The sequence below is a fragment of the Heloderma suspectum genome, chromosome 4 (assembly GCF_057233095.1).
Source record: "Heloderma suspectum isolate Gila_16-S chromosome 4, 16-S_ref, whole genome shotgun sequence".
NCBI lineage: Eukaryota > Metazoa > Chordata > Lepidosauria > Squamata > Helodermatidae > Heloderma > Heloderma suspectum.
The window spans coordinates 272,191,217-272,208,537 of NC_139461.1; the positions used below are offsets into that span (position 1 = coordinate 272,191,217).

Below are 17,321 nucleotides of genomic sequence, written 5' to 3' on the forward strand. Positions count from 1 at the left end.
TTTCCATGGCCCCATCATCCCAATGATTTAAAATAAATGGGGCTCAGAAACAGCTGTTGCTTTGTTCCAATTATGCTTTTTGGTGCCTAGTTTTAGGAGTGGGTCAGAATGTTCTATTCTCTTCCTCCTGTAATACCAGTAATGGGAGATTTTGTAGGTGCAGACATTTCTTTTCAGGAAGGGGGGAGGGTTCTTGTTTTGTTTTGTTTTTTAATCTTAAGCTAATCATAATCATTTTCTGATAATAAAAGTAATCTCTCCTACCTATAGCCAGAGAAGACTTGCCATATTATTCATTCATATTTTTATATACCATACTGGAAAAAACAAAACACTCAGAACACACAAACAATATTAAGGATCTGTTTTTCCTCCTTTATACAGATGATGACTCACTTATAGTGCATGTGTATGCATGTCTATGCAGAAGTAAATCCCACCAAGTTCAATGGGATATACTCCCAGGTAAGCGTGCCCCAAGCTGCAATCTTAAGCACACTTAAGCTGTAATCCTATATCCACTTACCTGGGACTAACCCTGGGACTAACCACTGTAGTTTATTGGTGAGCAATGAGGTGGACTTCACAGCATTCCTATATGCTGTTGATAGCCACCTAGAGACCTGTGTAGTTTGGTCTAAGCAGCAGCTTTATAGTTAATTAAGTAGGCCTTTCACACAGGCCGGTAATGTACAGCTTTCACCTTAAAGCTGTTTTGGCCAATTAGATTATGTCATCCTGGCAGATGAGACACGTTTTGCTTACCACAGGAAAGAGAGGCCCCCACCCCCCCGCCCCTCTCTGGGATGGGCAGAGGTAGCCTGTCAGCTCCTGAATTAAGCTGAGAGAGATTTATCAAATCCAGTCTGCTGACTTTTATCTTTGATATGGCTCCATGGGGGAAAGCGTGCTACCAACCTAGAGAAACTTGTGGCTCTAGGAATGACTTCAAGGCTATCTTGGGGACCCAAACAGACACCCAGCTGTGATAGCTTCACTGGGTGACGAGAGGTATGAGCTTCCTTTACATATTTATTCTGCATCTATTTTCTATCAATAAACTGCCATCCTTTTGCACAAGTGGCTTTGCCTCATCTTGATAATCGAAACGAATCTAATTTGACTGGGACCTGACAGAATCAGGACCCCAGATCAATACAGCCCCACTGAATTCAGTGGGACTTACTTCTGAGTAGACATATACAGGGTCGCACTATTACAAGAAGAAAGTTACAATAACCTTAGTGAGACTTGTTTCCAAATCAACATGATAGGATTGAGCAGCAGATCTATGAAAACTTTGACCACTTCTGATAATTTACAGCCTTCTAAACCACTAAATTGTCTCCTTAATAGATCATATTTGTACATGATATCTGTATTATTCTTTGCTAGATCTACATGGCAAAAGCTCACATCATAGACATCAGTGGCTTGCTATTACTCAAATACTTACTTTTCTAGGAGAATGGATACCTGTTAGTCATAACTCCACAATTATCTTAAGTTGAGTGGCCATCATGTTATCCACAAAATCACACAGCATGGTATAGCTCTGGATTAGATTCTGGATGAGGTCCTGCTCCCCTTTCTAGATAACAGACCTTAAAGATAATTTGCAAGAAGAGGGAATAATTAACTCTCCATAAGCTCCCTTAAAAAATATATTAGCAAATCATATCTCCCCTAGGTAGTTTATTGTAACTATCACATTAGTTACTGGTGAACCAACAGAGAATTGTGGAGAGTACTGAATTTAGACCTGTGAAACCCGGATTCAAGCCCACGTCTTGTTATCATACTCTAACAAACAAAACAATGAACAACACCTTTTTTAAAGACAGCAAAACCAATTCAGTTTTAGAGTGGAGAAAAAGCAGCCAAGGGAATGGTGCTTAACACCTTCCCCACTCACCAGTTCTCCACTCCAAATTCCATCCCAGTGGCTTCCCTTTATGTGGTTTCAAACAAGCACTTGCCCATGCACACTTGAAAGTGATTGCTGTTCGAATTCCCCTCAAACATTCAGCAGGCCGGTTCACATGATCAAACAGCCCACTATGGCTTGTTTAAGCCATGATGAGCTACAGCATGTGCCAGCCGGCATTTTGCATATTCAACCCCAAATTCGGAGTTGTTGTGTTGTCCAAACCCAGCCACCATGTATTATGCGAAGGTTAAACATGGTCTGGTGTAGGGTTATGTGAGAGTTGTTTAACCCTTGCATAACTCATGGTGGCCAGGTTCAGACAACACGACAACCCCCAGTGAAGGGCGGAATATCCAAGATGCCAGCTGGCACACACCACAGCTCACCATGGCTTAAACAACTCATGATGGGCTGTTTGATCACCAATGAATATATAGAACAAGCATGCATGTGCCTGCAAGCCATTGTGCCCACTGGCCATATGCCATTTGGTGGCAGTGTGAAAAAGACGCCTACCATAGGCCTCCTCCATGCTAATAAGAATCCTAGTTCACTGAACATGTGATGGGACTCTTGAATACCCCTTATAACAAAGAGATCCAAGTCCAACAGCCACATCAAAACAAAGGTCACCAATAAAGTAACATAAAGAAAAGCATGTAATGCACATATTTTGTAGTACCATGAGACCCACATATTCTTCTTTCACTTACCTATGTGAACTTTCAGAGCTTCTTTAATATATGTTGTTTAAAAATGCACTCATTAATCTTGGCCTAGACATTTTAGATGATAATATCTTGTAATGCCGAGTTTAACCCTGAAAAAGATATAGATAGATAATGTGGCATAGTTTTCCCCAAATACTACGTTTTCAGGAAATAAGTCTTTTCCAAACATATGGAAGTACCTCACACTGAGTCAGATTATTTGATCCACCTAAACCAGTATGTCTCATCTGACTGGCAGCAGATCTCCAAGCCCAGGAATGCTTTTAAGTTGGAGATGCCCAGGATCAAACTTGTTGCATGCATGCAAAGCATGTGATATAGCCCTCAGAGAAATAAGTTCCGCTTTTCCCTACCCGTGATTATCATAAGGAAAGTCTGGGTCAGGGCTGTGCTAGCTTTCCTTTTATCAGAAATTCCTGACAAACAGGCAACACTCCTTCCCTTCCATGCCTTTGTATGGAATTGCTGTGGTAGAGAGGTATCCTAGTTCAAACCTACTAGATTTGTCCTTATGCCAGTGCCAGAATAGTTGTGCCCAATCCTATGAACTGCTATGTTTGCATTTTCATCAACTTAAATATATAGGATTGTTTATCTGAGAGCTTTATCAGTATAATTCCATGTTTTATGCGATCATCTTAGCTTATGGCTTGTTCAAACAACACGACAACCCACACTCATGGTTGAGTATGTGTTGAGAATGGGGCTGTGTGAACCCAACCCAAGAGAATTAAAGAAAATGTGACCAGTTTGTGTGCACACATATTCAATTTCTCCAATGTAGATTCATGGTACTTCCACTGCTTGAAGTTTAAATATTTTGAAGAATTATTTTCTTTATGTAAATAGTCTACTTTTATATTTTTAAAGGTGACATCTTTAACAAGTGGTGTTTTTTAAAAAAACAAATTTTCTTCCTTATTTTTAATTTCAGATTCTACCAAAATATCAAGTTGCAGTGAACTATCTATGTAGAAAGATCTCTCTTTCACATAAGACCACTTGGGGTTTCAGCTTTACAGGGGAAGAGAAAGGGATGATTTGCTGGAAATGGCCACCAGGCTGGCTGGTGCATGGACACTGAAAACAGCCAACCTTTGGGGTATTCTAATAGTTATATATCTTAAGTAGAAGGTCCCAAGTTTAACACCAGCATCTCCAAGTAGGGCTGGAAATATTCCAGCATGAAACCCTGAAAGCCGCTGCCAGTCACTGCCGACAATACTAGGCTAGATGGACCAAGGGTCTGACTCAGTATAACGTAGCTTCCTGTGTTCCTAGAGGAAATGCCAACTCAGAACAAAATGATACGCTACTTATTAATATAGCAATGCAAATAATTCAGAATATTTCATGTAATGTAATAACCTGCCTAAAATTCAAAGAGATAAATAACCTACTTCATATTACAGAAAATGCACAGTACATACAAATTCTACAATATAGGCCAACTTTAGACAAGCTACATAGAGTTCCAGAGACCCATATACATTCTTCTACAGGGAGAAAAACAGTTTGAGGGGGTAGACTAAGAGAAAATTACAAGTAAAATTAGGTTTTAAAACCCTAATGTTCAAACTAAATGCTATAATTAAGAAAAAATACAAAGTTTTATATGCATTACTTAATTTGCATCTAGCATACTCTCACTGAAGTCTACTGAACAACACAAAAGAGAAAATAGACTTTGGGCCCGGTCTAAACCATAGTTTCCTGTTACATCTGAATTGGGATACTGTAGTCTAATCTCAGACTCCAAACCAGGATATAAAAACAGATCAGATCCTCCTTTCACATCCTGGTTGGTATTCCAAAATTAGATTAGTTTCCCAATTTAGATGTCCCAGTAAACTATGGTATAACAAGCCCTGGAAATCTTCCATTCCCACATGTGAGTGAAGGGGAGGGGAAGAGAAGAGAAGCATGTGGACAAAACACTAATTTTCAAGTACAATAAATTATGGTTTATTAGACCCAGGCAGTTATATTTAAACCACAATTAATTAAGACAAAGGTATGCAGAACCAAAGAGATACGCAAGACAGGGGATTGAATTGCGTAAGAACAACTAGTTGTTTTGAAATCATATACCAGAAGAGAACAATCCATATTGTTTTCTGTTTACAATTCAGGGCGGATTAATTTAAACCAGGGTGATTTAAATTAGCAAGACAAAAAGGGCAATGTAAATCACTGATTTAAATCAGGTATTCAAATATTTAATATTTCCTAAATTGGTGCAAATTTGACCACTAAACCATGTTAATTTTACAAATAAATAGAATTTTACTTATATTGTTTCATTCTTGCAACCAGGCTCTGCAACCCTTTGTTACACTGTATAAATTTTGCAGGCTTCCTTTTTTTAACCTATGGACACAATGCCTTTAAAATATTGCCATGTAGAGTCTTTCTTCAGTCCAGAAGCTATGACAGTTTGTGAGGTTAACAGAGCAATCCTACACATGTCTACTTAGAAGTAATGTCTACTCCCAAGTAAGTGTGTACAGGACTGCTGCCTAAGTATTAGGTGCGTTACTCTGCACGATTAGGTGTGAGTGGCTGGATGGGGAGGAATAGGCTGAAGCTGAACGCTGACAAGACTGAGGTACTTTTGGTGGGAGACAAGAGGAGGCTGGGGGATGTTGACCTGGTGTTGAATGGGGTACGGCTACCCTTGAAAGACCAGGTCCGCAGCCTGGGGGTCATTTTGGACTCCCAGCTGTCCATGGAGGCTCAGGTGTCCGCTGTGAGCCAGACAGCACTGTATCAACTCCATCTGATACGGTGGCTGTGCCCCTTCCTTCCCGACCATCTGCTCCCATCGGTAGTACATGCCCTGGTCTCCTCTCGTTTAGACTACTGTAATGCGCTCTACGTGGGGTTACCCTTGAAGACGGTTCGGAAGCTGCAGCTGGTACAGAATGCGGCGGCTTGCCTGATTAAAGGCAGCCGCCGGCGAGATCACATCACTCCAGTGCTGAAGGAGTTGCACTGGTTATCAGATGTTTTCCGGGCCAAATTCAAGGTGTTGGTTTTGACCTTTAAAACCCTATATGGTTCCGGCCCAGCCTATCTTAAGGAGCGCCTCCAGCAGCACCAGACAGGCCGCTTAACAAGATCAGCCTCGGATGGCCTTCTCTCTGTCCCATCAGCCAGGACAGCTAGACTGGTGGGGACGAGGGAGAGGGCCTTTTCTGTGGTGGCCCCCACTCTGTGGAACTCCCTCCCTAGGGAACTCCGTCATGCCCCCTCTTTAATGAGCTTCCGTCGTGCATTAAAAACGTGGCCGTTCAGGCAGGCATTTGGGGTGGGTTAGGGTATTTTAGAAAATGCTTTTATTATAGAATTTTATTGTTTTATTGTATGTTGTACATCGCCCAGAGTGGCTGGGTGACCAGCCAGATGGGCGATTAATAAATTAAATAATAAATAAGTATGGGAATACAGGAACCTGCACACAGGACAATTTTGTTGTTTCTATTTTCTAGTATTGCTCCTTTTTGTTTTCGTTTGCCCTAGCCCACCCCCATCCTCACAAAAACAAAGTAGCAAACAAAAATGAAATGCCCATGACTGATAGGTTGAAGTAATATCTGATAGTTACTGTGTAGATTAGGGCAGTTTTTGCACCTTTTCCAACTACTATGTCGTTGTTTTTTTAGGTACAGCGACCAATACTGTAGACAGTATTCCAAGTGTGGTCACACCATAAACCTGCTGACCTCTCTGAAGGTTTTAAGCAGGAATTAAATACTCTATTATTCTGGCAGGCCTTCCCTTTTAGAAATCTTGTTCTTTTTGCTGACTCTTGTATACTGTTTTTAAGCTGTGTCGTTTCTGGTTCTTTGTTAAATTTTTAACTTTGTACACCACCTAGATTATTTGTATAAAGGTGGGGTTATCAACTGAAATCATCATCACCACCACCATAGATTTGTATAAGGGCAGAATGATATTGGCAAATTTGTTTTTGATTCCTTTCCTAATTATGCCCAACATAGAATTTGCCTTTTTACCAAAGCCATACACAGAGATTACATTTTTATCAAACTGATCACCACAACTCCAAGATCTCTTTCTTGGTCAGTCACCAGTGGCTTGGATCCCATCAATGTATATGGGACGTTGGGGGGCGGGGGCAACTTGCATCACTTCAACTTGCTTACATTGAACTGTAATTGCCATGTTAACGCCCATTTTCCCAGTTTGGAGAGATCCTATTGGAGTTCTTCAGAATCCCAATTTGTTTTAACAAAAATAATTTGGTGTCATCAGCCCATCTCACTGCTCACTCCTAATTCCAGACCATTTATGAACAAGTTAAAAAGCACTGGTCCCAATACAGATCCCTGTAGGACTCTGCTATTTACATATCTCCATTATGGGAATGGACCATTTATTCCTACTCCTTGCTTTGTTTTTTAACTAGTTAACTAGTAAGAACACCTCTCCTTTAATTCCATGATGGCTAAGTTTGCTCAGGAGTCTTTGATGAGGGACTTTCTCAAAAGTTTTGGAAGTCTAGAAATAAGATATTCAGACCACAGAGCTGCATTTCCCAGACAGCATACAAACTGCTCACATTAGCTTAGGGCTGCAGACAAATCCCACAGAACTTGAGGTTTTGGAACATTCTATATGTTCAATTTTCATGGGCACAAGTAAACAGTACTTCACTAGAAGTACTCTTTATTGTAATACTTACAAGTTATATGTTCTTTTAAATGTACCCCCACCTAACAGAAAAAAAGATAACCACATGAAATTCAACTGCTAACACTGCATCTTACCCAAGTGGTGTTTTGATTTCAATATGCGAGGACACTTTATTCTTCCGCAGTTCTTATAAGTTTGAACATATATGCCTCCTCCGACTTTTACAAGTAAATATATTTAGAAATAAGAATGCAAGATGAGCTTCTTGTTAAGTTATAAGCAGTGTGAAGTATGTGCTTATCCAGGACCCTCTTTACCATAAAAATATTACAACACATATTAAACACTTGCCAGACTTTGGCAAGTGTTAACAATCCCAGACAAACATTGTGAATGCCTGAAACTCAAAACACAGACCAGTGAATGTTGACATATCACTGTGGCCCTCAGCATTCATTGGCCTGTAAAAATTGGGAAAATAATGTATTGAGTCTTCTGAATGTCAGAAAATTAGGGACTGTCAACTTTCACATGTAAATGTCAACATGTACCAAATTCATTGTAAAATATATACCCTTTCATTGAATAAAAGGAAACAGAATAAGGCACCAATGCACCATATTTGGCAGTTCATCCAATTTATACATCGCATTTTGAAGCGCAAACTCTATATTGCTTATGTTTAAGAATGCATTCTTATTTCTTTCTAGACATGTTCTTTATAGGATAAACACACACAAAAAAGATTGTAAGCACCTTTCACGCCTGCCCAGTTTAAATGTTTCACACAAGCCAATTCGCACATTACATTGCAATTCCTAGGATTTAACCCAAAAATTGCTGGGGACAAACACACTTCCTCCTACATGCTCATAATTTCTGCTTTCAATTCCTGGACTGTTTCATGATGTGCAAACAACAAACTATGAGTAATGTCATTGGGTTAACTCTGGGTTCATACAAAATAACCCAGGAACAGGGCATTCTTGGGTTGTTAACTGAAAGTGGAAACGAGTGCACAGGAGGAAGCACGCTTGTCACTTCATTTGTCCCCAGCAATCCCTGGGTTAAACAACCCAGGAACCAGCAAAAACAGTGAGGCAAGCCTAACAAGGGATGAATGCAAACAAATGCTGTATGTAGATCTACTGCAGCGAGGAATAAAAACTGGGGAGTAAACAAGCATTCCGAGAAGGGATTTTTAGGGAAGAAGATGTGACGTTATGTAGTGGTCTGGGAGGGTAGGCAGTTATACTGAAGTTTAAGGCACAGTGGTAGCTAGGCCATGTTGTGCCACACATTGGACTTATTGCACTTATTATCCAGGATATGACTTGTTCCCAATAACTCAAACGATCTTAAAAAGAGGACAGACAGCCAACAAGGGCTCAGAAACTTAAATAAAGCTTGCAGATCAAGATCATTACCCAGAATTGAGGTTACGTTTGGAGCAGAGAACCGGGTATGCAGAAAGGCCTGTCATGCACTTGAGAATCATGGACGCTCCAGCAACACATGTTTTACAGCAAGGGAAATACCACAAGGCAGGCACATGGATAGGGCCTCCCTCCCCTATAAACACTGGTGGGTAGGGACTCCATGCCCAATCCTTAACTGAGCTAGGACAGCTCTGGGAAAGAGTCCCAAGCATAAGGAGCAGCAAGGGAGAATGGGTGCAGAGATCTGAGAGGATACATTTGGTTTGGAGGACGAGATGTTGCAGGCAGGGGTGCATCAGGAAATAATAGCCAAAAAACAATGTAGTTCATACATTATTTTTCTCTGCTTGTTACTCCAGCCTTCCCCAACCTAGTGCTCTCCAGATGTTTTGGATGTCAACTCCCAGCATTCCTTACCATTGGCCATGCTAGCTGGGGCTGATGGAAGTTGAAGTCCAAAACATCTGGAGAGCAGCAGGTTAGGGAAGGCTATATTACACAGTTGCCTTCTAAAGTCTAACACAATATTGTTAAAACATACCATCTTACAACCAAGCCCTTTACATAAAATGCATTTTACTACACATGATAAGGTACATAAAGAAACTTATTTTGAATTCTTACTATGCCACATGCAGGCATAGTTGTTTCCAGATTGGACTATGAAAAACAGTCACGTAATCATTAAGATTTGCTCTAATTTGGGAAGAAATGTGTTGTAATAGTACCTAAATCTCCCTTTGTGCTTGGAAAGGACTCTTCCCTTCAACTGGGTTTTAGAATTGGAATTGGTTCATTTAATCTTTTCCTATCCTCCAAAAAGTATGTCTGCGTACTCCCTCCAAGAGAACTCTGATTAGCCCCCAAAAGTTAGCTTCTCCCACCCTATCCTTGCCTCACACAGTATCCTCCACATTTTTATTACTTTGCCACTCAGGAAAGTTAGGGCTCAACGGGATCTATCAAGATATTGCTGATGTTCCCATCCCTGCCTCCCTTTGCAAGAAATGAAGTATTCTTTGAGGGCTAGGCCACTGCAGTGTCCAAAATTCTTTAAAAAACAACAACAGCACTACAAAGCCAGTGTTCTGGTAGATGAGACAAGCCCCTGGATCACAGCTGGCCAATGGAATAACTTTCTATTCTTGTGTCCAAGGTGAACTGACATCGATAATACCTGCACCTCAATCTTTTTCTTTTTCCTTCCCCACTTTTCTTCTCTCTCTCTCTCTGTGCCACCATCTGTGAATCCATGGGAAAAGCCATTTACATCTAACTCCCTCTTCACCAAGCCTAATTAAACCCCACACATGTTTATCGGGTTCCTAGCTGCCCTCCCTTCTCCCAATTAAGAAGCAATCGCCCTCCTCCTGAAACTCCCACATCCTCTTCCCCCACCCCAGAATCTCTCATAGACTTAACTAGTTAGCTGCAAGTCTGGTCTATATTTTTGTGCATGTAACTACCTTTAAAAGGTAAAGGTGTCCCCAACCAGTCGTGTCCGACTCTATGGTGCGGTGCTCATCCCCGTTTCTAAGCCGAAGAGCCAGCACTGTCCGAAGACGCTTCCGTGGTCATGTGGCCGGCATGACTGAACACCGAGGTGCACGGAACGCTGTTACCTTTCCCACCGAGGCGGTACCTATTTATCTACTTGCAATTTCTTGCGTTCGAACTGCTAGGTTGGCAGAAGCTGGGACTGAAGACGGGAGCTCACTCCATCACGCAGCACTCGGGTCTCGAACTGCTGACCTGCCAACCTTCCAGTCTGCAGTTCAGCGTCTTAACCACTAATGCATATTATTCTAATTCTAAAGTCTGGCTCCTGCCCCATTACTAATTCCCCAATCTAGAGAGCAAGCCCAGCATTATATTTACTGCCTGTTCCACATCTTCGTCTATCAATCCATGCCATTGCACTCCGTGACTCGGGTTTAAAGATTCTTGATACCTGCCACTTGGGGATGTGTTCATTAGACACATGTGCACGAGGATATGCATTAAATCATTTATAATCATTTATGCCACTAATGATAACAGTCTGTGTTGCTCCATCAGGTATGAGTAGCGTTCCTACTCCTTCCTGTTCATCTCACCAGCAAAGGCCACTGAGCATGAGAGAAGATCAGAAGTGGACTGCGAATGAGCAGAGAGGTTGTATTTTCCATATTTACACAACAGTCACAGTGCACTAGGCAATATTAAGGCTGTAGCAGTGCCACAAAAAGGGCTGTATAAAATAGCAGAGGAGGGTTCAGTGATAAAAATATAAAAGACAAGACTGTGGAGTCTCAGGGAAGACTTTGCAGAAGTACTTTTCCAGAGGAAGGATTTAAAGAAACCAGCTAGACAGCAGTAGATACTTTCATCAAGCAAAAGCAGGCAACATGACCAGTGGCACCAAAGTGAGAAAAGGAAACAAAAGTGGTCTTACAGGTAAGTATGAAAGTGAGGAGGAGGGGAAGATGAGGTAAGGAGAAGGATGTACAACCTTAGATTTCAGGACTTGGACCCTGAACTTGATTCAGCAAGAGACAAGAAGCCAGAGCAGAAAGGCATTTGTTTCTACAGACAGGTAAAAAGTGTTCTAAAATATAATACAATACAATACAACATAACAGGAGCCAATGACACCAGGGGGGAATTGCAGTAATATAAGATGCGATGACCAAGGAGTGTACAAACATTTAACCATGGATGCAACAAAAGAAAGGAGCAGATTTTTAGATGTTGTAGCAGCAAGCAGGACTTGGCAAAGACTGAAGGTGGGAGGAGAAGGAAAAGCACAGATAATCCCAAAATTCCTAAAACCCATTCAGTTTTAGGATGATTATCAAAGGGGAATGATTGCATCAGGAAAGCTGTGGAGTATTTCAGACAAGTTTTCCTACACATAAATATATGTGCACATAGATTCATGCAACTCATACAACTAGTATATCTATTCTATGCAAGTTCTCCTTCAGATTCAAAAAAGAGAAGACAGAAAGAATAGAAGGTAGAAAGTCAGTGCAGAAAAATTAATTCGGAATTTTCAACAGACCATGGAAGCACCATGAAGAGGTGCATCAAAACACTACTCTTTTTTAAGTTACTTTCCTCTTACTGGGAGTTTGTTCGTTTTTTGCTCTATCTCTATTCATATGTTTGATGGTTATTATTCGGTATCATTTTGTTTTATGATATTGTAAGTCTTGAGTGGGCACGTAGCCTAAGAAGGCAGGATCTATGTTTCCATATAAACATTTGAAACAGCTTAGATTATATTGAGCAGGGGGTCTCAATGGTCTTGTAGGCCCCTTCCAACCCTACTATTCTGTGATTCTACCTGCCTATCTGCCAGGCCAGACAAAAAGTATCACAGCAGTTTTACTCATTTGCAGTTCAATTCTTTGCATTATATTTTTGATTCCATAAGATTCTGGCATTCTGCACTTTAAAAAATCTCCCAGATGTGGCAGTTGGAATGTAATATCAACTCAAACATTTAGAAGGCTTACTTTTTTTAATTTACTATATTTGCATATCACCCTTCAGCCAAACAACTTTTAAGGAGTTTCACAATAAAACACGTACAGTAAGTACAGCAGAGCTAGTCCACTGTAATAGAATCAGCAATAAGGTTGTAGTTAAATTATTTCACAGAAATTTAGGGCACAATCCTATCGAGATAGGCAGCCGCCACCAAACTCAGAGGCGATCGCTTATCCAATGCAGGACAGGAGAAGTGCGGAGGGGATCGTCCCCTCTGTGCTTCAGCCGCCCTGCATTCACAGCTAGCCACGGGAAGTCGGAGCAGGGAGCTGGCCGCTGGGTGACACACAGAAAGTGTCAGAATGGTACTTCCACCCTCCCCACCCTGGCCCGCACCCAGGAATGCCCCGTTTTCGCCACTCCATGCTCCTCTTCCAAGGACTGAGTGTGGGGCCATTCTGTGTGGCCTATGAGGCAGCGTGGGAGGGAGTGGAGGTCGGTTCTCAAGGAACCGACCTCGAAGAGCAGGCTCCAAGGTCGGTTCCTAGAAACCACCCTATCCTATGGCTGTCTCACCGCTGACTAATGGCCATAGGATTGCACCCTTAAAATATTATTTTGTTGCAAAAAGCTAACGTTTGACAGATTAGGGGGGAAAAGATGAGCAGTAGAGCACTTCAGACAATAGGCATATGAAAAAGAGGGTAAACAAAGGCAGAAATACCATAAAAACATTCCGATGTTCAATCAACAAATGTAGCACACACACAAAAAGCACGATTAAGGCTATTTTCAATTAATCACAAGAATCAGAAACTTATTCTTAAAAAAATGAGAGTTGCTGAAGTATGATGGATTGCATTCAGTTGTGTCCTTCTGCCCACAGAAGGTTCTTCAATCCAACAGAGGCTTCTGTCATGGTGGGAGGGGAAAGGTGAATTTCCCTCTTTCCTCTGCAACCTGCCATACCCTGCTCCCCTTTGCAGCCCCCTGTACCCCTAATCTGCTCCAGAGGGTTGGGAAGCCCTTCAGAACATGGGAGACAACATGAGAAAGTGGGGGGTGGGAGTAATGAAAGTTGCTACCCTTGCCCTTGTATTCACAAAAACCTCGAATGGAACAAATAGCCTTCCATTAGTGGAGGGACAGCCCCATATTTTATGCAGACCAGAGTCCAAGACACTTTCCAATGTAACAGGACATAATATCTTGCTTTCCTGTCTAAGCTTACAACCCAGACAGATAACTGCATCAGTACACCCGGATGGTATTTCTAGCCACGAAAATGCATTTTTCCACATCCCTCCCCACTCCCAATTCTTTATCAATGAGTAAGAATTTTCAGCTCAGATCTCCAGAGGCCTATAGATTCAGCATGATTTAATACTGTATTAAAACTAAACACTAAGCCCAGCATTACATTTATACTATAGTTTATACAAGATCACTTAGCAGAAATTTATACTTACTATTTGTTTGGCTATAGTTAATATTATCTTAACTTTTATGCTTCTGTGAAATTGTACATAAATAGCAATGTACATTTTTTAAACAAATACTGATGTAATCCTAAAGTGTGTTCTAGCTCCAGTCATTCATTTGCCTAAGGAACTAATACCTTCTTACCAGAATCATCTTTATCAAGATCTTCTTCTGCTCCCAGAGAGCCAATTATCTAGGTTCTTCCATTTCCTGTTCATGCCCTTAGTTTTTACCTCTTAACCCATATAATATATTCAAGTAGTTTTTTTATATATAGAATTCTAGTGCAAAACTTCCATAATATAGTTTTGTCTAAGCAGCCCAGGTCGTCATCTCACAGTATTGCAATCTTGCTGAACCTAAGCAGACCTGGGCTTAGATCACTTCTCACTGCCTTGATTTCTATCATGGAAGAAGGGCAGGATATAAATAGAATAAAGGGATAGCGTAAGAACCCCAACCACATGCACTTTCCGTCCTTTATCCAAATCTGTACACAAGGCAGGTAAGTTAAAACAGGATTCCATAACTGGTTATGAGCTTTTAAGTTTTGAGTGATGTTTTGATTTGCTACAGCTGTGTGGAATTAACTTTTCCTCTCATTTACCACACATTTTTTTAAAGCAAAGAGTTAAACTAAATCATTACTCCATGACAGAATGATCCCCCTATTTGTTTTGGTTATACTAGTTATCACTCAGCTAACAATTTGGCTAATGATTTAGTCTAGAACACAATTAGCCACTCATCCTGAGATTGGAATAATTCCTTCCAGCAGACAGTATTCTGGACATGCCAGTTAAGCTGCCATACAAGCAATAAGTACCTGTGAATGGACAGGCTGGTTAAATTGTTTTGTATTTACATGAATGGTTAAGTCTCTTCTTCAGCAATCTATGTAGCACGATTTCATCAAAATCCAAATCTTCACACACTAGCACTAATTGTACATGCTTTTCAGCCCATTTTCTCCAGGAAGGTTATGAGTCTCTACATAATCTATAGAGAATGATAAAGCCTTTCAATCTTCCAGGTACTACATTTTCCTTTACAAAAAGAGTGCTGATAACACATGCTGACACTAAACAAGTCTTTCTCCTAGTTTTTTTTAGAGGTTTATTTGCCCCTTTAAAGTTGTCTCTTTAAAGGAAGCAAAGACATACCAAACTTAAATACTAGGGATGTGTAATACACTTCTGTGATGAATGCCATTTTCATACAAATTGCCCCCCCCCCCCCGCAAAAAAAATTACAGGTTGCTGGAAGGGGAAACAAATCACTCATACGCACACACCCAAACTTGAGGACTCTCCTTCCACATACACCTCTATGCTGTCTGTCATTTTCAGAAGAATGGTCCACGAGGGACATAGGGGGATAAGCACATCCTTTTTTTAATACCCTGAAAATGTGAAAGCTGTTTATGCACAAAAATCCCTCTACCTGTTTATCTGAAACCTGGCAAGCTTGATCCCCTTGGAAGGGGCAACTATTCTTATAATTTTCATCCAATTCTGCAGAGAAATAAACAAGTTATCAGCAGTTCCCTTTAAGAATAAAATTCAAAATATAATGGTGTGTAGCACCAAAACTACTGCACCTATTTTTCTAAATTTTGGCAAGTGTAATCCCCTCCTAAGAAGCTACTATGCTTACAAATTTCATTCACTTCTGACAAACAGAAAAAAAAAATCATAGCCATTTTTTAAAATTTCCAAAGCCTTGTATTTCTGAATCCTGACTCAGGTTCAGTACCGAAGTCAAAACGGATGGCCTCTGAATTGATCCAAGCAGAATTGGGCCATTTTCCAAAGCACCAAATCAGGGTCCGAATCAGATTTTGTAGTTGCTGCACACCTCTATTAAACACAAACAGAATTCAAAGCTAGAATTCCCTTTACTGTGTTAAATTTGGCAATCTTGTGAATTACACTTTAAGAAAAATTAAGACAACAAGAAGACAGAAAAGGAAGAATAATCAATCATCAAACCTGCACTCCCACCACCAGAATCCTAGCCCTCAACCATCCACTGCAATGTTTATAGGTATTTCATGGAATTAAATCTGGAGTATTATGACTACTGTTATTTCAATGACATTTCCACACAGTAGTTAAAGTAATGAATTTGCTTGCATTTTTAAAAGACAATATGGACTACCCTCTGACCTAAGCTTATGTTTAAAATATGCACTGTGTTTTGTTTTTAAACAGACATATAAAACAAATAATTAAAACATTTCATTTGGGGAATTTTATGAAAAAGCAAGTAATAAACTTTATAAACAAAACTGCTGAAGCTCGTAGGGTTCTGGGTCCCTCAACTTCGATCATAGAGTCACCCTGGGATAATGTATTTTCTTGAGGTTATCCTAGGATAACATCTCATGTGAACAACCTCTAAGATAAAAGGCACAAGTCCTATCAGTTCTCATACTTGCCAGTACCAATTGCTCTCTAGTTTGCCAGATTTCAAAAGGCTTCTTAGGATAAGGACCTCATACTTGGGAGTATCAAGTATGAGCCACAATCAAACAGAACATTGAGCTTATCATGGAAAGATCCATATCAAAACAGCTACTACATTCATTGTGGTTTATGTGACACTAGCAGGACAACCTGAGCTAAGTAATTTGTCTACATGACAAGTCAAAACCACTGTGGCCCCAAAGACATTTCTTAACACCAGTGGGCAAAACAATAAGCACACCCATATGTATTACATTATCCCAGTGGTTCTTAGTCTTATGACTTGAACTATTAATCTTTGTATCTCTGATAATTCTCAAATAGACATGTGTTAATTACTTAGTAGGACAAGCCAGACAGTACAGTTAAATTATTCACCCAATGCTCCTCAGGGCTTAATGGAGCATAAGGCCCAACTACAGGTACCACTTGAGGCATTTTGAGAAGGGACCAGTCTCATTTCAACGTGGGCAGCGTTTTATTTGACATACGATTCAAAAACAAAAGAAGAGCTGGAGAGGTGGCTAGTCAAACCTCACCGCACTGGAAGCCCAGTCCTTTTGGACTCCAGTGCAAACCTCAGCATTTACCCCACGTGTCCACTCTGGAACTACTACCCTGTCCCCTAGACCTCAAGGGAAATGAAATGAGGCAACAGTGCTCTCGCACAGCAGGGCCAGAGCAATATTTTATTTAAAAAAAAAACAACACTGCCCAAGGTACCGGGCGTTTTGAGGGAGGAAAAGGGACAGCCATTGTGTTTTGTCCTGGAGCCCCTCTGTTCCGTCCTAGACCACTCCCTCATAGTAAAGGGCATCTAGCACAAAAGGGTGGGAAGCAGAGCAAGATGCGAGGACAACTCCCCCCCCCCCATAAGTCAGGTCTTTCGCTCCCCGCTCCCTTTATAGGGAACATATTCCCCCTCTTCCCAAAGACCTGGCACCCTCCGACACGCACCCTCGGTACTGGCAGGCCTCCTTGGGCCCCAAGACAACCTCGCTGGTCTCGCCCCCGCCCCGCGCCCCTTGGAGATCTCCGCAGAAGGGGTTTCCAGAGCTCAGCCGCACCCTTACTCCGAGCAGACACGGCAGGCCCGCTCGCCCGACCACCCGCCCCGCTCCTCTCCTCCCCGTGTCGC

General features: G+C 41.2%; 1 protein-coding gene across 2 annotated transcripts in view; it reads right to left on the minus strand.

Annotated features, from left to right (window-relative positions):
* Positions 1-17,321, minus strand: part of NCOA6 (nuclear receptor coactivator 6) — a 66,714-nt gene that overhangs the window by 48,940 nt on the left and 453 nt on the right. The window contains exons 1-4 of one of the 2 annotated variants that reach the window (XM_084853891.1): positions 15,159-17,315; positions 7,370-7,400; positions 2,644-2,750; positions 1,457-1,604 (exon numbers count right to left, since the gene is read on the minus strand). The gene's annotated coding sequence lies outside the window, so the exon portion shown is untranslated. Of the gene's footprint in view, positions 1-1,456; positions 1,605-2,643; positions 2,751-7,369; positions 7,401-15,158; positions 17,316-17,321 lie in introns of those variants that run through there. The other variant, XM_084853890.1, reaches the window with a different exon arrangement.